This window comes from Lithobates pipiens, unplaced genomic scaffold, assembly GCF_037356315.1.
Source record: "Lithobates pipiens isolate NorthernLeopardFrog02 unplaced genomic scaffold, aLitPip1_a1.2 Scaffold_13, whole genome shotgun sequence".
NCBI classification, from domain to species: domain Eukaryota; kingdom Metazoa; phylum Chordata; class Amphibia; order Anura; family Ranidae; genus Lithobates; species Lithobates pipiens.
In genome coordinates, this window is record NW_027507718.1 from 289,426,883 (window position 1) to 289,453,264 (window position 26,382).

At 40.8% G+C, this 26,382-nt stretch overlaps 1 protein-coding gene across 2 annotated transcripts in view; it reads left to right on the forward strand.

Annotated features, from left to right (window-relative positions):
* Positions 1-26,382, forward strand: part of ANK2 (ankyrin 2) — a 749,119-nt gene that overhangs the window by 166,886 nt on the left and 555,851 nt on the right. The gene's annotated exons all lie outside the window — the stretch shown is intronic.

Sequence of the window (26,382 nt, forward strand, 5' to 3'; positions counted from 1 at the left end):
GATAGAGTAAGGGAGGGTTTTTTGCCATCTGTGTCCCGTTGGGATTTCCCTTCACTTCCAGTCCCATAGCCAAAACAGAAAGTGAGAGGAAATCCCCCCCAAAGTGAGGGATCCAGGTGTGTCACCAGGGCCACCAAAATTGGTGTCCTCGTGGAAGATTTCCCCTCTATTACTATTTTGGGATTATCTTTTACTTTCACTTTTGATGATAATGGTAAATGGCACACATAGAGAGGGTCGAATCTCCCTAATGGGGTCACAGACAGCAATAAAAACCTGACAGATGTTCAAATCCCTCTGCACTCTATCCGGAACTAAAAAAAAAAAAAAAAAAGCTTTTGCCTTTAGTTACACTTCAAGATGAGAGTTATTGTTTTAGGTTTGATCAGGTGACTTGTCTTATGTCTGTGATTTCCCACCAGCATTGCCAAATTAGCATTTGGGCAGCCTAGAAAAGTGTTGCTTCCCTGCTCGTAAGTTGGTCCTAGGGGCCTCTATATTCATGCATTTTAGTACCCTTGAAACTGTATAAGCTTGCGGGCAGACTGTGTTTGCGTATGCGTAAAGTCTATGGCCAGTCTTGGAGTGCCAAAGATGCCAAATTTCTGAAAATGACAGGTAGGGAAAAAGCTTTCTGTGCTAGAACGAGTCTTTTCCCTTGCTCTTAAACAAAAGACCGGCTTACTCATAAAGGAAACATCCAAGAAGCTGTAAAATCTCCCTATGGGTGATGAGCAGATTGGACTGCTTTGGGCAGTCATTATCACTCTCTAGCCTGATAATTACTCGTGATGCTTAGAGTTGGGAGGATCACATGTTATTATGGTCTCCCTTATTTCATGAGCCAAATTTCAGAGTGCAACAACCAACAGAAAAACAAGAAGTCATCATTCCGTGTTGTAAATGATCTAAACTGATGAAAGGTGAAATATGCAATGGGTTACTATATTTTGAATCTTGAAATCTTTCAAAAATGTATTTCAGAGAACACATGCTGATGGTATTGGTGATCACAGTATCAGCAATCTACAAACTCATACAATAACTGAATAAAAAAACTGATTCTCTATTTGGATGTCCCCTGTTAAGCAGTGCTTAGAGTTAACTTAAAGTGTTACTAAACCCAGATCTCTGCATTCATTACAGTACACAGAACATTGCAATGCAATTATTTTAGCAAATATAAACTGCTAAATACCTTTTCTCATCAGCTGTATATTGCAGTCTTGTGACTAATGCGTCCCAGAAGACTGCAGGGGAAGGAGGGGGGCGAACTTCCTGCTCAGATTACCATGGTGAATCTGACTGGAAATGGAAGCGGGTACATTTCAAAACCAGGTACCCACCCCCCCCCCCCAAAAAGGGGCAAATGTGGTAGTGCAGAGGGGGAGGCGCAAACAAGTGAAACTTGTCCTTTTTGGGTGACGTTCAACTTTAATTTCTGCATTTGGATAAGTTCAGTTCAAAATTGATAATAAAATAAATGCACATTTTTTGCAGGTATAAAAATGTGCATTTACTATTTTTCCGTTTTAGGAGCCTGGCAAGCATCGCACCATCAATCAGCAGATCGCTGGTGCCGTGCAGATCTCCTGTAGACTGTCAGTGTAAGCTGTCTGCTGATACACCGTACAGGCAGGCAGTTTCACACTAACAGGAAGAATCAATGAACTAGCAGAGTGCTCAACAGAATCGTGGTAGTTCATTAAGAACTACAAGCCTTCAGCGGCAAAAGGATGTCGGTACTTCTAGTTCATTCACTCACATAACTCTGTGAATGAATGACGCAGCCATGTGAGCAGAGCCTGACGTGACTGGTGAGGGGAACTTCTTCCCTGTACTGCTGTAACACAGAGGCAGCGGATCCCCAAGCAACTGCAGGAATGGGAACATGTTTCAACATAAAAACGGCTGGAACATGTAACATGTTTCCAATGGTGAACTTATCCTTTAAAGATCTTGGTTTTCTAAAGGCAAATAGACTGTTCACTTTACAAGAACATTTTCACCTTTAAGGTAAGTTCCCCTACACTAGCGGTTCCCAACCTGTGGGTCCCGATCCCATCGGGGGTTGAATGCTAATTTGCCCAAATGGTTGGAACATGTAACCTGTCCCTGAAGACAAACTTCACTTTGCAAAGAATAGTACAATTCATAAAGAAAAGAAAATAGAGAAAAGTAAAAATACATATAGATATTTTGTACATGATTGGATGATGGAAATCAGCAGATTTCCATCATCCACTAAGCTAAGCTATTTGTGAAAAGCCTATTTACCGTTAGTTAATCAATCTTTAGTAAACCAATCCCAAAGGTATGAAACTGAAAGAATTAGAAACTTTGCCTGTGTCCCCACTGGGTAGATTCACCCTCTTTATTTGTCCTGATAACCATTATTTCAGAGACATTGGAAATCCAAAATACAGTATTAGAGTTGTCACCAGAACAAGAGGTAAGGGTAAGTCTTTTTCCAGTGACAACTTTCTAAAAACAGAAATTTCTTCTCGCTTTCTGTTGTGTTTTTGGAAGAGGAAGTGAAGGAAAATCTCCCATATGGAACACAGACATAAAAATTCAAAGGTTTATAACGTTTCCTATGTTATCCAACCAAAAACAAAGACGTTTTTGCTAAATATAAACTTTAATGTAAGAACAGTTTGTAATGTAATGTATGCATATACATTATAAGGGTTGGTAAAATTGTGATGTGGGCACAGGAGGGAAACTGCTACTCCAAGGGTCATGAGGTAAGGTGGGCACTGGGTTGGATTAGGTTGCACTGCTGCTTGCAGAAAGTGAGGCATTTGCACATATTAATTTGCAGGTTCATCGTACCCTGGGTGCATTAGCAGAAAATAAGCTCAAGTGCCCACTGTAAGTAACTATATAAAGCCATCATTTCTTGATCAGCTTGACAAAATGAATGTCAGTGTCTAAGAGAACATTAAATTGTTGGTATGTGTGTCCATGAACAACAGATATCAGCCAGCGTAATTTGTGTTTTATATATTGTTATAAAATCTTTTTATGTGAACAAGTCAAAACTCTGTAAAAACAAAACTTAATATTTCTAATTTCAAGAATAAAATTGATGAAATTAATGCTAAATTATAGGAGTTTGGTTTTTTAAACTGCTTGTGTAAACAAACCATTATTTTAGAGGGAATTAGGTTAACTGCCTTTTGAGATTAGCATAGACAGTCTAAATATGAAAATCTGTTATTGTTCTCTTTACACCAGCTGTTTCTTAATATTTGAGCTGTTTATTCCTGTGTAAATATCGTACAGAGTTAATTAGCTATAACTCTTATCAAGTTAAATGATTTAGGGACACAGGTTTTGGTTTGTGCTGTCAGTGTGATTTGACACACATTTTAGACTATATTTATTTATTTATTTATTTAGTTGACTATATAGAATTTACAGATGTTTCTGCCTGAATTAATGGAGCCCTGGTTCACATTGATGCTACTTTGAAATCACGCCCACTTCACTTGAAGTAGCTTAATTTCAAAGTAGCAAGGGCACCATGAAACGCGTCGGGGGAGCGACATGCTGACGTCACCGCGCGCTACGTCCGTCTGTTTGTAAGCACGGGCGTGTGTTCTGTAGCCGGCCGGCCACACTTTTTATGCAGATTTTTTATATTAGTGTCTTTCTATTCACACACTGCGGTGTGTTTTTGAATAAAATACCATATGGGTTTTATCTATGATTGCTCCATCTTCCTTTTTTTCGAGCAAACATACATTTATCCTTCATCATACCAGCTGTCATTTGTGGAGTGTTAAAGCAATACTGCGAGGCTGGGAGACCATTTTAGAAGAGGTGCCGATCAGATCGTTGGGAGACCAGGTTGTCCGGTGAAAATCCTCTGAGGAAAAGGCCCCGGCCGGGCAATGGCCATATGTGTTTAAATCTTTACAGCTGGTAAGCGTGCATTTCACTCGGTGGTGGGATTCATTCAGCACAAGTCACCACACTGTGGAAATCATCACAAGTTGTCACTTGAATATTCACAAATTGTGGAATATTTTTTTCACAGGACGTTTTTTATTTAGATGAATTTGTATATGAATTATTTTTTCACAATTATTTTTCACTTGTATTGGAACCTATGAGAAACTTTCTGGTTTATAGTAATTGATATTCACTTGTCCAATTGATTCTATTTCTCACTCATTTATTTCATCCATTTAATTTATTGAATTTAATTAATTTATTAATTTATTAATTTATCATTTATTTAGGAGCGCAACGTTTTTCTGATTTATATACTTTTACATAGATGCACAAAGTGCATTCTGTTATTGAAAAAAAGCAGGAGTATATAGAACTACAATTCTATGGATTTACAAAACATATCTAAATGCAGTAATTTTATTGGCCATTTATACAGGAACCTTTGTTCCAGAAAATCCTTGCCTATATGATCAGTAAAATTCTTATGGCTGCCTGCATGTAACCATGGGGCCCACGCGGCGTTCACAAGGGCGTTCTGTTCATCCAAAAACAGATAACAATTGGATAGCAATTCATTCCTGTGTGCTTGCGGATGTAAATTCATGACCTATGTACATCTGCCTATATCTGTGTACATTCAAGTAAATTTTTTTTTCATGTCTGTGTTTTCCTCTTTAAAGAGGAAGTAAACCCTGATGAGTTTACTTCCTCTTTCATTCCCTGCAAAGGCAAAGCATAATGAACTACTATGCATCGCATAGTAGTCCATTATGTGTCACTTACCTGACACAGGAGCCAGCGAAGTCGCCGCTGTCCCCTGTAGTCCGCCGCATCCATCTTCTTGGTGGGGTCTCGCAGCTCCGCTGCTGTCATTCGGCGAAGCCGCGATGACGTCACTCCCGCGCATGCGCACGGGAGCCGACAAGCGCGGCAGCTCCGTCGTTGAGAATGCTGCGCTCAGTGCGCCTGCGCGCTGCTGTCTACGGCACATGTGCCGTAGACAGCGGAGCCTGTTTTCGGGCAAATATCTCCTAAACCATATAGGTTTAGGAGATACTTCTTGGACCTACAGGTAAGCCTTAATCTAGGCTTACCTGTAGGTCAAAGTGGTTTGTAAGGGTTTACAACCATTTTAATGGGGTCTGAACAGAGGAACATAGATGCCATCCATGTATATTCATTCCATTTACTTTAGTTTTTTAGGCAAGAAAAATAAGTACACTTGTCACCTATTTTATCATTTATATTGCCTCAATTGAGAGTTTTTACTGGGAAAGGGGTGGGTATTATCATCCATTTATTTTAGAAATAGGTGCCTGGGGTCACCTCAGAAGTGCCCCTGGAAAAAGGGAGAGAAGTTTGGACTACCTCAAGGACATAGACAAGAGTATGTATGATTTTATATAAAAGAAATTGAATAATATATAGAACATAAAAACATTGTGGGACAAAACCACATTGGCCTTGTATGCTGCTTCACAATCTTTTACAAGAAGTGAAGGTAACCCCCAGTGTTGAAGTGGAGTATCGGATATGATGCGTCTTGGCTATTGTCCTTAACTAGTTTTGCAGCAATTGCTGCTTCTTCAGAAGGAGCCAGTGATAAGCATCTATTGAGATAAATCATAATTATAATTTCATGTTTAAACCATTATTTATGACATTGAAATATATTTCAAAACATGAAGGCTATTGTCTTTAATATCATATAAGATTAATATGAGTTCTGGGAAGGATACATAGGCACTGCTTACCTAGAGAAGGAGGAGACCCCCCCCCCCCGGAAGACACGAGAAGCACCTAGGACCACAGAATTTTAGACTTATAAAATGTATAGGTAGTATGGTATATCATCTGGCAATCAACTATAAGGTGTGTGGTGCAAGAAATCAGAATTAAAAGAAAGGAAAAAAAGGAGATGGAAAGATGGGGAAGAAAAGAGGGGGGGGGGGGGGTAAGGGTCAAGGGAGAAAGGGGGGTTGAAAAAGGAGAGGGGATGGGATTTGGGTGGGGGTGGCACTCAGTGTACAGATATCAGTGTACCAGGGAATAGCACCTGGTAGATGAGCACTGGGCAAGAAGGAACATTCAGTCAGCCTGGCTGGTGATCATAGACACTAAACTGCTGTGATTACACACTGATCTGCTGCTGCACACAAGGTAGGTCAAGTGGCTATCTCCGACTCCTCTCTGTCCTCACTCTGCAGCCTCCAGCTCTCTCACTGGCTTTCCCCCGCGGCATGGATGTATACTGTGGGCCCACCCCTCTGCTGAATTCCCCAGGAGGAGAGGAGCACCTGTCACTGCTATCATCCTCATGGCTCCATGATCACTCTGTAAAGTCCTCTCATATAATCGCATCAAATGCAGGCAGGGATGACATAGGTCACTGCCTCCGCGTGTATAAACTTCCGATATCCTGCATGATAAGCTGTGGGCACATCCAGGGGCAGACTGAGCCACTTATGGGGCCCCGCTGACCCCAGGCCCTCGTCAGTGCCTGAGTGCCCGAATGGTCAGTCTGCCCCTGTTGCAGGTGCATTTAACATTTTTCAATACACATTTTTGATCCATTGAAGTCTATGGAACAAAAACAAAAAAAGCTCCCTGGCCCTTTCCATAAAACGCACAGATGTGAATGTGACCCATAGGAAAACATGTTAAATGGATGTAGTAAGTTTCTGCAAAACTGAAAACGCACGAAAAAATGCATAGGTTTGAACCAGGCCTAACGCTGAGAACTGAGGGATCAAACACTGCCAATCACTTGGCTCTCACAGCTCCCTGAACAGAGCGCTGGAGACTGTAGGTCACCGGCTCTCTGCTCTGCCCTCCCCCACACTCGCTGGATCGCTGGGCTGTGGGGGCTAAGGCTCTCAACGGGCTAGGTGCCGTTATAGGCTGTGGGCGGACCCCGTTCATATGGTCGTGACCCTTGCTGACCCTGGACCGGCTCTGTGATGTCAGCCTTCAGCCCGCTGTCTGCTGAAAACGGGTCACAGGAGTGCAGAACAGACTGCACTCTTGTGATCCACAGTTACTTTTTTATTTTATTGTAATTTTTATCTTTTCTGTTTCAGTACATTTTTTGAGGGTTAATATTGTCATCACAACATACGAATTTGCAATATTTGTTGAATGATTCTTTACCATGTGATGAAAACAGCAACATGTACCAATCAGGGAATGAATCCTTACCAACTAGCAGTACTGTGGGGACAATTGTCATTTACATTTTTTTTTAATGTTTTTCTGTAGGGGGACAGATACCCCGCTGCCTCCTCAGCAGTCATTTTCTGGTTCAGAAGTTACAACCCTTCCATATGATAAGAGGGCTTGAAAAATTGATGGCCATATTTGTGACTCTGGTGGTATACATAAGTGTACCTGAATGACTGAAAGAACAGAGTGTGGCTTGCACAAGCCATTAAGCTGTCTGATCTAGTGGTTTCAAATCAGATATATTTTATTGTTTGAATTTTAGGGTAGCCATTACATTATTTTTTGATGAGACAGGAACTGCTTACTGCTAGTTAAAAATCCGAATGGAATGCTATCCTATTATAGAACAGAAGTCTACAGAGAACATTTTCTTAAAGCAGAACTTCACTCTCTTAATCAATATTAAGGCCTTTTGCTCGCTGATTAGTTAAAACCAAGTGCTCTTTTGAAATGTACCAATGCAACAATTTAGAAATTTGGTGAAGGGTTTAGCACAATGAAACACTTTTTGAAAGCCAAATAGTACATTTTATATAAAACTATATAGACCAGCCCAAAATGAGGGACAAATGCGGAGGAAAGAGGGAAAGAGGAAATTTGTTCCAATTCAGGAACCGTTAGGAGCTATGGTACTGTGTGCAATCACCCTAAAAAATTTTAACCCTTATGCTGCTAACTTCAGTAAATAGATTTGTGCAGTTACTTCCTGGTTTCTGGCCTAGGCCAAAATGATGTCATACATCCCAGGAGTCTTCAGGAGCATTTTTTTTCTTTCATATTTCATATTTTCTTTCTCAGCTAAGCACACCCTCCTTTCTGCTTCTTTGAGCTAAGGGCAGATGGATTTCAGGAAGTAAATGCTACATGAATCATCTGCCCTTACTCAAGGAGGCTGGAAAGGCTAGTGGGTGTTTTTGAAAGTGATTTCTCTACAAAATAAAACATGGAGACATGAAAGTATATTTTTTTTAGCAAAGACCCTAGAAAATAAAATGGTGAGTGTTGCAATTTGTTATGTCACACGGTATGTTAGCAGATTTTTTTTGGGAAAGAATATACCTTAATTTTATTGCAAAAAAAATAAATATTTAACTCAAATTTTTTGGTAAAATATAAAAGTTGATGTTACACGAGTTAACAGATACTTAACATTGTACACACTCGTGCAATGGCGCCAAACTTCGGTACTTAAAAATCTACATAGGCTACGCTTTAACAAATTTTACAGGTTATCACTTTAGAGTTACAGAGGAGGTCTTATGCTAGAATTATTGCTCTTGCTGTAATGTTTGTGGCGATACCTCACATGTGTGGTGCGAATTCCATTTACATATGCAGGCGCAACCTACGTATGCATTTGCTTCTCTGTGCGAGCATGAGGCGGTGTGCGATGCTTTAAAAAAAATATACCGTATATACTCGAGTATAGGCCGACCCGAATATAAGCCGAGGCCCCCAATTTACCCCCAAAAAACTGGAAAACTTATTGACTCGTGTATAAGCCGAGGGTGAGACATGGCTGTCCATCCCTGTGTGTCCGTCCATCCCTGTGTGTGTGTCCGTCCATCCATCCCTGTGTGTGTGTCCGTCCATCCATCCATCCCTGTGTGTGTATCCATCCATCCATCCATCCCTGTGTGTGTGTGTGTGTGTGTGTGTGTGTATTCATCCATCCATCCATCCCTGTGTGTGTGTGTGTGTGTATCCATCCATCCATCCATCCATCCCTGTGTGTGTGTGTGTGTATCCATCCATCCATCCATCCATCCCTGTGTGTGTGTGTTTGTGTGTGTGTGTGTGTGTGTGTGTGTGTCCGTGTCCGTGCAGCCTTGTGTGTGTGTCCAGCCTACCTGTGTCCCAAGCCTCCGTCCCGAGCCGCCGTCGTCCCGAGCCTCCTCTGTCCCGTGCCTCCTCTGTCCCGTGCCTCCTCTGTCCCGTGCCTCCTCTGTCCCGTGCCTCCTCCGTCCCGTGTCGTGCCGATGGATCGCCGCTCCAGGATCGCCGCTCTTCTCGGCGGCCATTCTACAATTCAAAAGCCGCGCCTCCTTCTCCGCCTCCGCCTGTGATAGGCGGAACACTCAATTTCCCAGCAGCCTGTGTTCCGCCTATCACGGACATCCTCTCATACTCGTCCGTAGTATGAGAATGAACGGATGTCCGTGATAGGCGGAACACTGACTGCTGGGAAATTCAGTGTTCCGCCTATCACAGGCGGAGGCGGAGAAGGAGGCGCGGCTTTTGAATTTTAATGTCCGCCGTCTGTCTGCTCGATACGCTGATCGAGCAGTCAGACAGCGGTGACTCGAGTATAAGCCGAGGGGGCACTTTCAGCCTCAAAAAAGAGGCTGAAAATCTCGGCTTATACTCGAGTATATACGGTATATGTTGTTATTATTTATTTTTACACTGCAGTTTATTTTATTTTTTTGATCACTTTTATTCCTATTACAAGAAATGTAAAAATCCATTGTAATAGGAAAAAGGCATGACAGGTCCTGCACCAGAAGGAATTGTTTTACCTTAATGCATTCTGTGCATTAAAGTGTTCAATCCAAAAATAACTTGGTGGAGTTGGGCCTCTTGTGCTTGGTAAGTATATTGAGGGTTATTTTCTAAAGGAAAATCCACTTTGCACTGCAAGTGCACTTGGAAGTAAAGTCGCTGTAGATCCGAGGGGGACATGCAAGTAAAAATAAAAAACAGCATTTTAGCTTGCACACGATTGGATGATAAAATCAGCAGAGCTTCCACTCATTTCAGATCTACCCCTTAGCCCTTGTACACACTGTCGGAGAATCTGTCGGAATGAGTCTTATCAGACCGCGTCGTCAGATAATCCGACTGTGTGTGGTATGCATCGGACTGATTCCGTCCGAATCTCCGTCCGATCCAAATTTCCAACATGTTGAAAATATTTCCCGACCAACTAGGCCGGACGGACCTAATCCGATCATGTGTAGAGCATTTTGATCGGACCAAGTGCCACGCATGCTCAGATCAAATTCCTACATCAAAGCTATTGGCTACTAGCCTGAATGTAGTCCCATCGTAACAAAATTACATCATCACGTTCTGAAAGAACGGATTTTTCGCCAACTTGGCCCGACCGTGTGTATGCAACAGTTTCGGACACAATCCATCGGACTAAATCCGACAGGCAAAATCCGACGGATTTGGTTGGAAAAATCTCCGACCGTGTGTACGTGGGCTTAGATTTAGAGCAACTGCACTTCCAACTGCACTTGTAGTGCAAAGTGGATTTGCCTTTCGTAAGTAACCCCCATTGTTACTTTACTTCTGGGCCTCAAAACAGATGCACTGGGGCTGATTTACTAAAAGCAATTAGACTGTGCACTTTGCAAAGTGCAGTTGTTCCAGAGATTAGTGAATGAGGTAAAGCTTCACTTTGCAAAGAATACCCAATCACGTGCAAGGAAAATAAAGAAATAGATTTTTGCTTGCACATGATTGGATGATGGAAGCCAGCAAAGCTTCTGCTCATTTACTAAGCTCTGGAGCAACTGATCTTGCAGAGTGCAATTGCACGTTACAAAGTGCACAGTGTATTTGCCTTTAGTGAATCAACCCCATAATTTTCTATGGTTACAGTTACAATTGGTATTGATTTTCTCTTTGTTAGTCACGTTTGTCTCCATCTGTAAACATTGGCATATGATTGAAGTATCTTACTCATCATGCATCTTTTTGTTCAGCTTCTCAGTCACAGACATTTTTAGGGTTCATTTGCCAGTAAGCTCTGCAGCCTGCTCTATGTATGTATATGATGAAAGGGAAAGCTGACTTGAATATGGTCAGGGGAATCTTGGCAGCTATTTCTGTGTTTTGTGTGGTGTGATAACAACAGACTTGTTATACAGAGTGCTAATTAACATGCCGCTCATGTATTGAGAACTACAGGGTGAGACAAGGAGTAGGTGTAAGGCACACACTTAGGATTTCCTCCCACTGCCCTAACTTTTTCTCTTCATTTGCTTTATTATTCAAGTAGTATCCACCCAGATCAAAAAAGGCATTGATGAAGTCATGTTAACTGCCTTCAAATCAACACAATGTAATGAATGTTTAAGGAAACCACTTACAGAACTCGGACAAAATGACATGTTTGGGTGTTATAGAGTACAAGACCTAGCTTGCTGACAGTAGCATAATGCTGCCTTTATTTCTGATGAACCAGCTTTATTTCTAATACCTAAAAAGAACATGTCATGCTGCCGATTATACATTTCATCATTTATTTCTTCAAACTAGCATATCCTGTTTTATCATGCCGGATCAAACCTAGCACAGCCCTGAATCATCAGGTGCTGTATTCAAGAGACAAGTTCACCCCCCCCCCCCCAAAGGAATTGGATCCTATTCCAGTGCGGGAAAAAAAAGGTTCCTGCACCGTTTTCTTGCGAATCCAATGTGAGTTCAGTCATACAGCTGTATGGCTGAATTTGCATTGCACAGACATCATATGTGATCTGCACAGCAATGCGATACGAATCACATGCAATGTCTGTGTTCACAATAGTGTGAACCCAACTTTCTCTAATGCTGGTTGAGGAAAGGGGGGCCTTAAAACCAGATTTCCCACCTTTTTTCCTCACCCACACAAATCTTAAACCCCATACACCCCTTCCTGCATAATTCCTATCTAAACTTCTTTTCTTACACAAATTCTTTTATCCCAACCCCCCCTCCCCTAGCCCCCCTCAGCACAAATCTCTTATTTAACTCATCCTCGCCAAACCCCCCCAAAAAGCACAACCCTTCCTACCCCCCAATACAGATGCACTTACCTCCAAATTTTTGGAACCTCTGTTTCCTGCCCCAAGCACACAGACTTCAGCTGCACAGACTCCTGAGACAGTTTCCGGACCCCAGCATTGGGAGATCTCCTTCCCTGGCTCCTCCTCCTGTCCTGTCAGAACACACGTCAGAGCTGAGGAGGAGCCTATGGGGAAACTTCCCTCGGCGCTCTCACACTGTAGCTGCTGTAAACATGCCGCTGGCTGGGAGAGATACTCAGCCGCTACAGTGTCAGCGATCACTGTGCTAAAGACCTGGGGACATCCTGCAGGAGATTTGGCAAATGCCAGGTGTCAGCGATCCTGGACACTTCCACCCCAGCCTAGTCCCTGCCCTGGTGATACCACATACCCACGAGGCAATCTCTGTATTGCAGCCGACATCTCCCTGCCCGCTACCTGTCACAGTAAGTTATGTCAGCTGCAATACAGAGACTGCATCACTGTGTGTAGTACCCCATACACCCCGCGCACGCTGCTAGGCTGACTGTGCTCCCTACGGACAAGTCCCTGGAACCAAGTGCTGGAACTTGTTGTGGCACTGGGCTCCACTCCAGAACGCCGGGACTTGCATCAAATCCTGGGATTCTCCTGGTGAATCTGGGATGGTTGGGAGGTATGGATAGGGGAACTAAGAGTCTGTCACTTCCAGGAGACTTGATTTCTTTTCACTCCTCAGCAGAAGATTAATCATTATCAGAGCAGCATTCAGTGATATAAGCAGCAGGTATAGCTTGACCTAAAGTATTTAATATAGTGACAGAGCTGCTTTAAACAGATACTGCTCTTGTACTATTGTTTTGCCTTTATATGTTATGGTCAGGAGTAAAGTCAGATAAATATAAAAAAGAATGCTTGCAAATATTATATTTTTTATTTACCCAATACTTATCACTTGTTGAAAAAAGCCTGTTGCCTGGTGGGATTGATAGACCAAGGTGGTATTTACACATAGAACTGGATAAATCCGAGTAATGACTCATATTTTATCAAACAGCACGGTCTGAGGTTTCAAAGTGAGACAGATGTGTCTAAAAGAAGGCTAAGTGTGCTACTCTTTTTATTTAACCTATAGTGCGCTGGGAATCATTTACCTATAAATGATATAAAGAGTGATCAGCGCAACGTATTAACAGCTGTGTATATCTTAAAATGAATGTGTAAATATTGCTCTGTGAATATTACTGTGTAACCTAATAACTATGTGCAGCTTCAATAAACAATGCTATATTAGTATTCCTGTATGGGTAAATATGCGTAAACGCAGTGCAATAACAAATCCTATATATAAGGTTAATGATTGCTATTCTCAGTATATGAGTAATGAAATAATCATTTCCATATAATCTGATGATAATAGCAGAATAATAGTCCATTAGCTCTGAAATAAAGGTGCTAGAGGGAAAAAAAGTGCTTATGTGCAACAAAGTATCAAAAAAGTATATATAAATATATGTAAACGTAGTGCAATAACAAATCATATATATATATATATATATATATATATATATATATATATATATATATATATATATGGTAAATGATGGGCTATTCTCAATAGATGAGTAATGAAATAATCAATTCCATATAATCAGATGATAATAGCGATAGTTCATCAGCTCTGAAAAATAATAATAAAGGTGCAAAAGTGCAAAAAGTGCTTACGTGCAACAAAGTATCAAAATAAAGTCTTCAATCGGTGGTTTCTGAAGTGCGATCTTTCTGTGCTCTACTTAGTGCTCTCTATATTCTTACCTCAATATGGGTAAAAAGTGCCACAGAGATCACTGTTGTTTGGGGCCTCCTTTGGATCCAGCAACAAAGGATGATATCTCTCAAAATGGTGTATTATAAATGATAGCTTCCAATCGGTCCATACGGCTGTTCATTCACAGCGAGTATAAACAGGGGATAAAAGGGAATCTCCCATAGTGTAGTATATAAAAACTCACTAGTTTAATAAACAGCCAAATTGGTACTTACAACAATAAGAGTTAAAAACAGCAGATCTGTAATTTACACGTCATTACAGAAGCCCCTTTACGTCACTTCCAGTTTCCTCATAGTCCAGTTACTTCCCTATGCATTACGTCACATCACGTGACTTCATCAGGGGATGGGATTCATGCATTCATTTTAAGATATACACAGCTGTTGCGCTGATCGCTCTTTATATCATACCCACTCTAAGGTCCCATTCACATCTGAGCATTTTGTAGCTTGAAGCCTGAAGCTACAAAACGCTGGAGGGGAAAAAATCAATAATTCTCTATGGAGATGTTTCACATCTCCACTCCAAAACGCATGAAGCCAGAAGCTACAAAACGCCTGAAGCTCAAACAAGTTCTGGAACCTTTTTTTTTAGGCATATTTGGGCGTTTTTCTGCTTTTTACATTGGTGACCTTTTGCCCTGCACAAAACGCTGTAAAAACGGCGATAAAAAACTGCAGCAAAATCGCGGTAAAACCACACAATTTTTTGGCCTGAAGACGCTATGCTCAGGTGGGAATGGGGCCTTAGTGCACTGTATACACTTTTCAGGTCTAGCAGCAATTTATTATTTACTATAAACATTCCCAGTCATCGTTCACTTTGATAGCGTGAGGGATTCCTCCCTTATTTATCTATAAATGTTCATATAAAAAAGGTTGTAAACATCAGCTGTATAGATAGGCTTACTTTATTAGATATAAAATGAATGGACTATTTAGGAAGACCCTCACACTATATAGATGTTGGTTTATGTATCTAAAGGAGAATATGCAGTCAGATTCTAATAAGTGTGGAATTTAATGTCAGTAAAATGACGTAGATATTGTACATTTTAGGTTGTAATGTGGACATTCCACCTCAAATGTGGACCTTAGGGTAATACTATAGTTTTCCATCTGTGACATGTTACTGCAAATCTTAACATTAAATACCAGTTTTTCTTAGAATTGAAGGGTTTTGTGACATCCATTGTTTCTATGAAGGTGGTATTAGCCCCTGGGCCTATGAAGTGAGAGGCTACAGTATAACGGATACATCTCTAGGGGAGCTGTGAGCTCGCTTCAGATTTTTGCTTAAAGCTCAACTCTAGGAACAGTTTTTTCCCAGTGCACTCGGGCTGTGCCCACGCTGCACATGTTAACTGTCTGTTTTATTCTAGGGCAGGGGTCTCTAAACTATGGCCCTCCAGTTGTTTAGGAACTTCAATTCCCATCATGCCTAGTCAAGTCTGTGAATGTCAGTTTTACAATGTCTCATGGGACGTGTAGTTCCGCAACAGAGGGAGGGCCGTTGTTTGGAGATCTCTTTTCTAGGGAAAGGACAACAGAGATATTCTTACCTGATCCACCAATCCTCCCTGCACAAGACTGGACAAGCACCCCCGTTCTCCAGCGGTCTTGAAAATGGACTGTTCCTGACATCAGCATGCCCAAGGCTTGTTCCATAGTCAGGGACATTCCAATGCTGGACCATGGGTGAGCATGGTTTTTCAGAAGATCGGTGGATCAGATGAGCAAAAACTTTGTGTTCAGCCCTAGGAAAAATGAGCAGTTGACCCATGTAGTGCAGACACTATAATTGCCTAGAGCTGGTCTTTTACTTTTACTTTAATATTTCCGTTTTCTGTTTTCTCATGTGGACTATTAGAATTGCTGAATAAGGAAACGTTACTTAAAGTGTTTGTTACCCCAGCATTTCATATTCTTGATATGTGCATACTGTATCATGTACTTGTATGAAAAAGTATCCTGTTCTCTTTGTATTGCTTCCTTTGTGTATAAAACCCTGGTGTCCCTGGCAGTCCCTCTACTTTACTTTTTTTCCTTGGACTGAAGGGTTTTGTGCTACGACTAAGGCTATTGTTGCTTTGGAGTGTGTTGGGACACATTGAGCCTTGGCACCTGTGAGTGGACCTGGTGTATGGATTGAGTTGCCCCTGCAGAGAGTGCTGTTACCTTTATTCTTTTCCAGGAAGGGTTTTGTGACATTCATTGTTTCTAGGAAGGTGGTTTTAGCCATGGTCCTATGAAGTTAGAGCCTCCAGTAAAATGTGTAAAATCCCTGTTGTCCCTGTCAGTCCCTCTACTGGTGGCCAGTTCTCTAGCTATGCTGGGAACTCAGCCTGCTCTCCTCCAATATTAGACTTGTCCTGACACACCTCTCCTGCACTGCCATTCACTGGGAAGCTCAGTGTACTGTTGCTTATCCTCCACCACCTGAGAACAGAGGGAAGGTGATCAAGGGAAGGAAAAAAAATATATATATATATTTTTATATCTATACAAAAATGTTTTGCTTTTCATTCCAAACTTAATGAGTTGTTTTACAAGATGATCGTTTACAATCACTTTGATTTTTATTACAATGAGCAGTTTAGGGAGAAATGGACTAAACAAGGTTATTATATGCCATATGAACAGACCTCTTCAGATATGTATCCAGCTACAAATCCTCTAATTGTATTTATTGCAACATTCAACATTAGCCGGTAGCTATTGGCAGTTGACTATGGAATGTTCACTTTGATTCAATGTTCCCTGTCTGCAACTCCCACCATTTATAGCAGTAGCTGAAATGACATCATTTTTATATGAACAGAATGTTTGTGTCCTCGTCTTGTATATTTATATATTCATATTTTCTAATGACATTTGTTGGGGAAAACAGTCTTATCAGTCATGTCTTTGACAGAATAGTACCCAGCACTTTAAATTTCGTTAGGGAACAACAAAGCATCAGCCACTGGACTGTGGAAAAATGGTTTACATCATAGTTCCTTCTCGTGAAATGGAAAAATGATCGAATCTCGTTTACCCTCTTGTGTAATATAATCACATTTGTGCTATACTTGCTGTGATCACCCAGACATTGTGCATCTCTTAATTGGTTTAAATTGCTCATTCGTTACATTTAAACTCAAAATAATCATAATTATGAAGTCAAATGATCAATAATTTTACTGTTTTATTTTGCTGTTAGAAGAATACGCTGTAATGTCAAAATTCTATTTTCTACCAATGCAAATGTCAGAGAAGTTGTTCTGTAGAAAGTCATTTCTAGAAAGGTCATTGCAATTATTTACACACTTTTCTGTGACAATTTTAGCAGTGTTAAACTATAAAGAACAGGAGAGTAATATGTGTGTAGAACTGTAGATGATAATCAGTTTTCATTATGTCTGCCTGGAATTTATAATGTCGACAATTAACACTGGGGTCATTCAAGGCGAGACACAAAGTGGCAAAATGAGATAAAACTTTCATTTATGTGATGTTGTCTGGTTGGTAAAAGCAATACAACAGATGGATGCAGCAAATCTGTACTGTGTTTACTGTGCCTACAGTATATATTGAGGTAACAAGTAACTTGCTTCCTAGGATACTAACAATGTGTGACAGCAAGGTGCTCTTTTTACACCATTGGGGACCAACATCAGTCACTTCATGTAATAACTTGAATAAACTGCAACAGCAACAGGACATCAATTTTAAAGTAGCAGGTTCTGTTTACTGAAGATATGCTAGATGAAAACAAGTACCAGAGATTTAAAAGCATACGCTTTTAAAATGGCATGGTTTCTGTCAATTTCTAATTATTATTAGTTGGCACACTAATGTGTGGGTCTGGGAAAGTATCCTGTAGAGATGAATAAGAAGGCAGCTTCCAAACCTGTTCAGTTTCCTTTGATGTGTTACCTGCAAAGGCACCAAAAGTATATTTCAACCCTATCTGGATGCCGTTTTGTTTGCTAAAGCGCTGGGGTTGATATACTAAAACTGGAAAGGGCAAAATCAGGTTGAACTGGATGGACTGGTGTCTTTATTCAACTTTACTAACTATGTAACTATGTAAAATCTGATGCAGCTGTGCATGGTAGCCAATCAGCATGTTCAATTAAGCTTTGACAATAAGCCCTAGTTCACGTTGATGGGATTTGGCATGCGATTTGAAGTGCCAAATCGCATGCCAAATCAGCAGCTATTGCCCACAATAGAACTGTCTGAATTGGTGCGTCGCCGACTTTGTGATGTCGCACGATTCCCAAAAGTAGTTTCTGTACTACTTTTGCTGATTTCAGGTGCGATTTCAATAGACATCTGTGCAGGAAACCGTATAGAAGTCTCTGAAATCGCCAGACTGACATGCAGGAATGAAATTGTGCAGGTTCATCTGAACTCACACAATTTCAATGCAGCAGCAGTGTGAACCTGGCCTCTAATAGAGGATTGGTTTTTATGCAGAGCTGCACCAGATTTTGCACTCTCCAGTTTTGGTAAATCAACCCCAATGTGTATCATAAACAGTTGTTTATGAAGAAATGTCCCTTCGCATAATATGTTCTCCCTGTGCCTGTGTGGGTTTCCTCCATGTACTGAGATTTCCTCCCAGTACTCTGATTTCCTCCCGCACTCCAAAGCCATGCTGGTAGGTTAAAGCGTAAGTCAACTTTTTTTTTTACTTGTACCTTCAGTTAACCTTATAATACAGCTCACCTGTAGGTACAGTGAATATCTCCTAATCTCCACTGTTTAGGAGATATTCACACTGCATGCAGCCGGTGATGTCACAGGCACATGCACTCTGAAGGGACGGCATATGTGTGCCGTCCCATCAGAGCTCCATGCCACGGTCCGTAACTCCCCACGGGAGTGACATACTTGTGGCATGACCAATCAGACAGCCAGAGGACGCGTACCTGGAAGAAAGACCAGGTGAAGATGGAAGCCCTGTCAGCGGTTACAGTGCGCCGCTGGAGGGCTTCCTTCTAAGGTAAGATTTTCATAATTTGCTACTATGCGATGCATAGTAGCACATTATGCCATTGTCTTGCAGGGTTTAAAAAAAAGTGTGGTTTACTACAGCTTTAATTGGCTATTTGGTCTAAATTGGCCCTAGTATGTGTATGTATAAATGTGAGTTAGGGATAGAGCTGCACCATTAATCATTAAAAAATCGCGATCTCGATACAACCCCCTCACAATCTCTATCCAACATTTACACGATTCATTCATGTTCTCTACACACAGAGCTGTAAAAAAAACAAAAAAACAGAAAATGTTTATCAACATTGTCAGCGCTGGGAGATAACTATAAACAAAGTATCTTTTAGTTCTTTAGTACTCAATTTTCTCAGTTCTTTTAGATCAAAGAAATGAACTTCGATTTGTAATGAGGTTAGTTTAACCACTTAAAGACTAAACCTTTTTCTGACACTTGTTGCTTACAAGTTAAAATCAGTATGTTCTGCTAGAAAAGTACTTAGAACCTCCAAACATTATATACAGTATATATTTATTAGCAGAGACCCTAGAGAATAAAATGGCGGTTGTTGCAGTATTATATGTCACACTCTATTTGTGCAACGGTCTTTCAAACACAATTTTTTGAGAAAAAATACACTTCAATGAATAAAAAAAATAAAATAAACAGTAAAGTTAGCCCAATTTTTTTTATATAATGTTTTGTATAATGTGAAGCATTGCGAGAGAATCATGATCTTTATTCTAAGCGAAAAAAATTTGATTCTCATTTTAGCCAGAATTGTGCAGCTCTAGTTAGGGACTTAGATTGTAAGCTCCTTGAGAGCAGAGACTGATGTGAATGTACAATATATACGTAAAGCGATGCCTAAATTGTCAGTGCTATATAAATACCCAAAATAAAATAATAATAAATAATATACTGTTTTCACAATATTTTTAAACCTTTTTTTCAATCTCAGTGTTGCTGAGCTCCTCATGTCCTCTTTTAGTCATTTCTTGTCTACATGCACTCACCCCAGCATCATCTGCATACCATTGCTGTTTACTTGTTTAGGACCCATTTACACCCATGTGTTGCAATAAACATACACATACGCGCTTTAGTGTGTTAAAGTGCCATTTATTTCAGTGGCACTCCAATGCACTAATAGAATGCACCAGTGCACCACAATGCACTGTATAGCACTGGTGGTGTTTCACAGAAAAATGTCCTATATGTGCTCTGTGTTTTCTCTCTATGTGTATATACAGTATGTTTATTACAGTGCTCACAAAGAGCAGAGGTGGGAATGTATAGAAGCTGTTTCCTGTCTAAATCAGGTACATCTGCTAACACTGAAGAAAATAAAATCCCTGCCATATGAGTGTGTGTGCCATAATGATTTCCTTCTAGCATCCAAAATAATGTGTGCGTGTTGGAGGAAAAATCTGAGCCGAGAACTGTACAGACTTCTTAGAGGAATTACACAATTTGCATACTGGCTATTGCAGTTGCACCCACAACACACCTGCCAAACGCCTTCACATTATTGTCTGCATTTGTAAATGCCATGTTAAGAATCATTGCAATCATTGACGTATGTTTTCTGCACTAAGGTTGGGACGGTGCCACAGGAAAAGGATGTCTAGAAGATTCTAATAAATCATATGCTAAATCATATGTTCATATATTAAAAGCAAACACAGAAACAAAAGTGCACCAAAAGTCTAAAGCCTCGTACACACGATCAGACTTTCGGAGAACAAAACCGTGGAATTTTGTTTGAAGGGTGTTGGCTCCAACTTGTCTTGCATACACATGGTCACACAAATGTTGGCCAACAATTACAACCATAGTGACGTACAAGACGTAGGTGATGTCTCCATTACGTACACTAGTTTTACAAGACCAATGGCTTGCGGCTCGTCCTCGATTCCGAGCATGCATTTTTGGACTTTTGTCCAAAGGACTTGTGTACACACGATCGGAAAGTCCAACAAGACACATTTGTTGGTGGAAAATTTGAGAGCATGCTAGCCAACATTGTTGGCAGAAAGTCTGACAACAAATGTCAGATCGAATAACAAGCTCACATCAAATAATTCCCGTTGGAAAATCCGATCGTGTGTACACAGCATAAAAGGAAAAAAAAACATATAAAAAGCAAATACTATATACTTTAAAGGTCAGTCAGTCTACATCTTATATTTCAGTGGTATGTTAATGCTGGTGGGCTGACTTGCTTTCTTGTGGATTCAGGTGATACAATCTACTTTTGTCTGAGCTAGATATATCTGTTCTGGTGCAAAGTTTCAGTATTTTCCCTGCATTCTGGAAAATATAGTTTACAGGAATAACCCAATAGCATGAAGACCTCAATGTTAGTAGCGGATGGGCAGAGATGTGAACTTTGGTACAAAAAGATATTATAAACATTGAACATTAATTTAACTTGTCTACATTTACTCGCAAAGTAAAAATATGTTCTAAATAGGCCACACAGATTCTCTTGTGATGTTCTCTTCTTGATGTGCTTACCATTTAGAAACACGACAGATTTTGTGACTTAAAGCGGAACTCCACCCAAAAGGGGAAGCTCTGCTTGTTTGCTTCCTTGCCGCTGCCACATTTGGCACCTTTCGGGGGGAGCAGGTATCTGGTTTTGACAGGCACCCACTCCCACTTCTGTCTGACTTCGCCAGGGTGACCTCAGCCGGAAGTTCGGCCCCTCTCCTCCTTTCCCTGCTGTCAGGCCATTTACAAAGCGCAGCTCGCTTCGCGCATGCGCAGTAGGGAAGCTGGCTGTGAAGCTGCAAGGCTTCACTGCCAGTTTCCCTTAGCCGAGATGGCAGTAGCAGAACCCGGGAGCCGATTGAAAAATTGGCTCGGGTGAAGACACCACTGGATTCGTAGACAGGTAAGTGTCCTAATATTAAAAGTCAGCAGCTACAGTATTTGTAGCTGCTAAGCTTAAATTTGTTCTGAAGGAGCCTGGAGCTCCGCTTTATTTTGGAGGATTCAGATGGGTGTTGCTGCAGAGTCCCAAGGATGCCACAGTAAACCAATTTTAGGTGGATCCTCCTTGCCCACTAGTAGAGACTAGTAAAGACTGTAGAACTTTCTCTCCTACATGCAGCCCTACCACTAACCATGGAGGACTAGATTTTCTGCCTGCCTCTTTACAATCCCTAAGGATACTTGTGACTGCAGTCACTTTTTATCTCCATGCACAAGGACATTGAGCCTTCTTCTGTTATTTCATATATTTTTGGACCATGTCAGTCCATGTATTGGCTGCTGGACCAGTTCCAAATTTGCTCACATAACACATTTGTTATAACACAGCCAGCTTTAATATAGAGATGTCTGTCTTTGGTACCCTAAAACTCAAGTTTCTCTACTACTTAACTAATTATATATTTTAAGACATCTACATGATGCCAATATTGTCTGCTGCCAGTTAACACATTTTTGCCACCTGGTGCCATATCAAAATGCAATCCCAGGTTGTGGTTTAAAGCCTAGCCTTTTAATGATAGTGGGCATTCTTCTATTATGGGAACTGGTGGAAACATCAAAAGATTTAGACTCTTAAAGCCAGATTTTAGTATTTTCTTAATACACAGCCCAACCCTTGTAAAAATGAAAAAAGAGCTTACCAGCTCTTTACCGTACTTACCAGCTCTTTGTCAGCTCTCTCCTAAAGATTCACAGTTCTGTGTCTTGGTGCCAGTCTTCTTACAGGAGCACCCATCTGAGAAAAAAATTGTTGAACAAATTGCAATTAATGTTGCTAAACATAAAATTCTCGAATGCAGGGAATGACAGTGCGCAGAGAATGTTCTGCATAGAACTATGGACCAACTAATTTTTATGCAATAGAAGCTTCCTTGTTAATCCCTTAAGGTTTTGAAAGTTTGACAAAAGACTGATCTGCCACAAACTGTAAACTGTAGAAGGGCACCCCTTTAGTCCAGGCTGGGGGCCAAAACCGTCAAATCAATTGAAGTGGTATGACTTGCAAAGTCTCCCCTGGATGGGATGTGTCTCGCTATATGTCAGCAATTTTCTAAAAATACTGGATGAACCCTCTGCACACTGCTATACCCTTTTAAAGTGATTGTAAACCCTTTACAACCACTTTTCACTACAGGTAAGCCTATAATAAGGCTTACCTGTAGCTACCGTGGATATCTCCTAAACCCGTATGCAGTGCGCGCCCGGCTGTGAAGCCACATCCGGGCGCCCACAGTTAGAATGCCGGTGCCGTGGAGAGGAGGGGGAGAGGAGCGGGGCTTTCTGTGCCCACATCGCTGTACCGTGGGACAGGTAAGTGTCTGATTATTAAAAGTCAGCAGCTACTTTTTTGTAGCTGCTGACCTTTAAATTAATGGAACTCCACTATAACTTGTATTTTTTCATTGACGTCTCTGATCTGCATGTCATCACTATGTCATAGCTGATATATTAATCAATTTACCACTCTGAATAGTTCCTGATCGTCAGTGGGGACCCAAGCAGTCATTGTCATTGGATTAATAGCCCCCAGCCATGCAAAGGTTTAGCACCTGGCTCTTCAAGGAGATATAAAGTTAAAGCCCGTATACATGATGAGAATATCGGCTTTACAGCATACACTTTTGATACCCAATGTTTTTATTAGAACAAGGTATACATTATTGGGTATATAAACTGCTCAAGTGCACAGCAATAAAGGGCAAGGTACACACAGCATACACTTTTGTTTTATAATATCAGCCTTGTAATACCAATAAAAACTATTTATTTTAGTTGTTTTTTTATAACAGGTATGTACAATATTTATTTTTGACAATCCAATGTAAACATACTTGAAGAATCTCCTTTAATGTTATGGGTTCTATCTTACGGCTGATCCTCTCTTTCAACAACTTCCTGGATTGCATGCATGCTTTGCGGCTTCTTCTCTGATCATACCTTTGGTTTACTTTTGATTTCTTTTGCCGCGTACACACGACCCGACTTTTTGGCAGAAAAGGTCAGATGGAATCATTTCATTGGATATTCTGATCTAGTGTGAGCTTCAGCTGACTTTTTTTTTTCAAAAAGTCTGACGGACCTAGAAATAGAACATGTTTTAAATCTTTCCGACGGAATCAATTCCTATCGGGAAAACCGTTGGTCTGTATGCTAGTGCAACGGACCATATATGACATCCTTTTTTTCCCAGTAAAAAAATGTGCATTTTTTTTTATTTTTTTTTTACTATGAGCCTGCAAAGCATTGCACTCATGATCAGCAGATTGTGAGTGCAATGCGGGGTTCTGGCAGCCAGTCTGTGTAAGCTGTCTGCTCTTACCTCCTACAAGCAAGCAGTTACATTTTTAGGCTGGGTTTACATATATGCGAATTGGTGCATTTTTACCCGCATCCAATTTGTATAATGTGTGAATGTGAGTGGGGCAGCCACGGTGCAGTTTTGAAAAGGGTCCTGTGCGTTTTTTTCGGTCCGGTCCAGGAGCAAATTCAGCCAAAAATTCACACCTGAACCGGTGAACAGTAACGCACCAGACTGGTGTGAACCCAGCCTTACAGGAAGACTCAATGAACTACCTAGAGTGCTCAACAGCACCCTGGTAGCTCTTTGAGAGCTACAAGCCAACAGCTGCAAAGCCTGTTGGTACTTTAAGTTTTAAATTCACAGAACCCTGTTAAATGAATGACGCAGCTAGGTGGATGGAGCCCTGCACCACCGCATTTTTCTTAATTTGTGACATCGAGCAGGGGTTTAAGATTTTTCTGTCAAAATGGGGGATCGGGGGTGGAGGGGGGTTGCAGGGGCTGCTGCATCTATAGTGTAACATGGGTGGGTGTAACATGTTGAAGTGCAGAAAAAATTTACTTTGTAGGCACCAATTATGGTACCAATTATAAAAAAATTACATAATAGTTTATTAAACACATAATGATACAAACAATCACATTTGAAAACTTTTTTGCAATAAAAAATGCAAAACTGACATCTCTGTAAGGCCCCTTTCACACTGACGATCCGTTCAGGCCCGCCTGTCAGTTTTTCAGGCGGACCTGAACGGATGCTCCATAGAGCTCTATGGAGCGTCGGATGTCAGCGGTGACATGTCCGCTGACATCCGACCCGCTCCGATCCGAAAAAGTGTGACGGAGGAAAAAGCTATTTTTCCATCCGTCTGCGGATCGGATCGGGTGACGACGGACACTGCGGTCCGTAGTCATCCGATCTCCCATAGGGGAGAGCGGCGCTGTAACAGGTCTGTCCCTGCGCAGTGTGCAGAGACGGACCTGTCATCTCCCTGCTCAGCGGGGATCGACAGAGTGATCCCTACTGAGAAAACGGATATCCACGGGGCGGATCAGCACTGATCTGCCCCGTGTGAAAGGACCCTAAAACAAAAAAATGCATGACATTAAACATCATTGTAATCCTGCAAACATAATGTAGAATGCAAGAAAAAAGCGCTCTACATGTTTCGCAATTGAATGCTTCTTCAGAAGCTTATTAATTGTTCTACAAAAGAGAAAAATATATACACATATAAACATATACAGCGAACAACAGTAACACAATAGTAGTGTGTTTCAGATGTATGGCAGAGTTTACCGAAAGGTGACGAAAGGCACTGGTCTATCACTAAGACTCCCACAGTGCCATCCTGTGATGGAGCCTTGGTAAACTTTTTGATACAGGGGTGTAACATGTAACATGTTATGAAAGGTGCACTTATCCTTTAAATGATTTTTGAAAAAGTCATTTTTCAAATTTTATGATTCTGCAGAATAATAGGCATAGGCTAGAAATCATTGAAAGATAATGTGGAAATTAATATATGATTTTAAGTTTTGACCAAAGATACACTTTAAATGGGAGACATTTAATATTTATGAACATACCTGCAGCACAGTGCATTTTGATGGGGAACTTTATATACAGATTGCGGGTGGGGAAAGGTTAGCGTCAATTTATCTAGAAAAACATAGGTATCGCTGTTAGATGATTAAATGTTTTTAACGAGTAGCCAGGGGCATGTTTCCGGCATTGGAGACCCACAGCTACTAACTTGCAAGTGCTCCATTCTAGGCAGAATTTTGCATGTAAGTCATGTAAATCACAATTCACCATGCTGTCTCTTTACTACTTCTTGAGCCCAGATATGGATGAATCTGCCCATACTTTAATCCTAATGCAAGAACTAACATACTGTATATTGTGGTAGATTGCCATTACTTCATCCTTCACTGATCTTCTCACCTACTTTATCTCCGACCTATATTTAGCCATGATACCAGAGCGTGAGATGAGCTGGCACTTCAGTGTTTGCTCTGCTTTAACCTTCATTTCTGGAAAAATTTTATTATACAGTGTCCATACCACTGATTTCATTATTGAAAGCCATGCCTTTACATGGGAATATTTCAGCTATTGGTACAAAGACTAATAAATAATATAATTGTTCTTACAATATCATTTGATTCACTTTGTGGTTATTCTGTGCTATACAGAATGTCTGTTTCATTTTGTCAGGTGGGTAAGAGTTTTACTTTAACTGACGCATTATGTTTAGCATTTAGCGTAATCAGTTATTTAATGTATTGTTAGATAATCATTAAATAATGCATGTGAAGGATGAA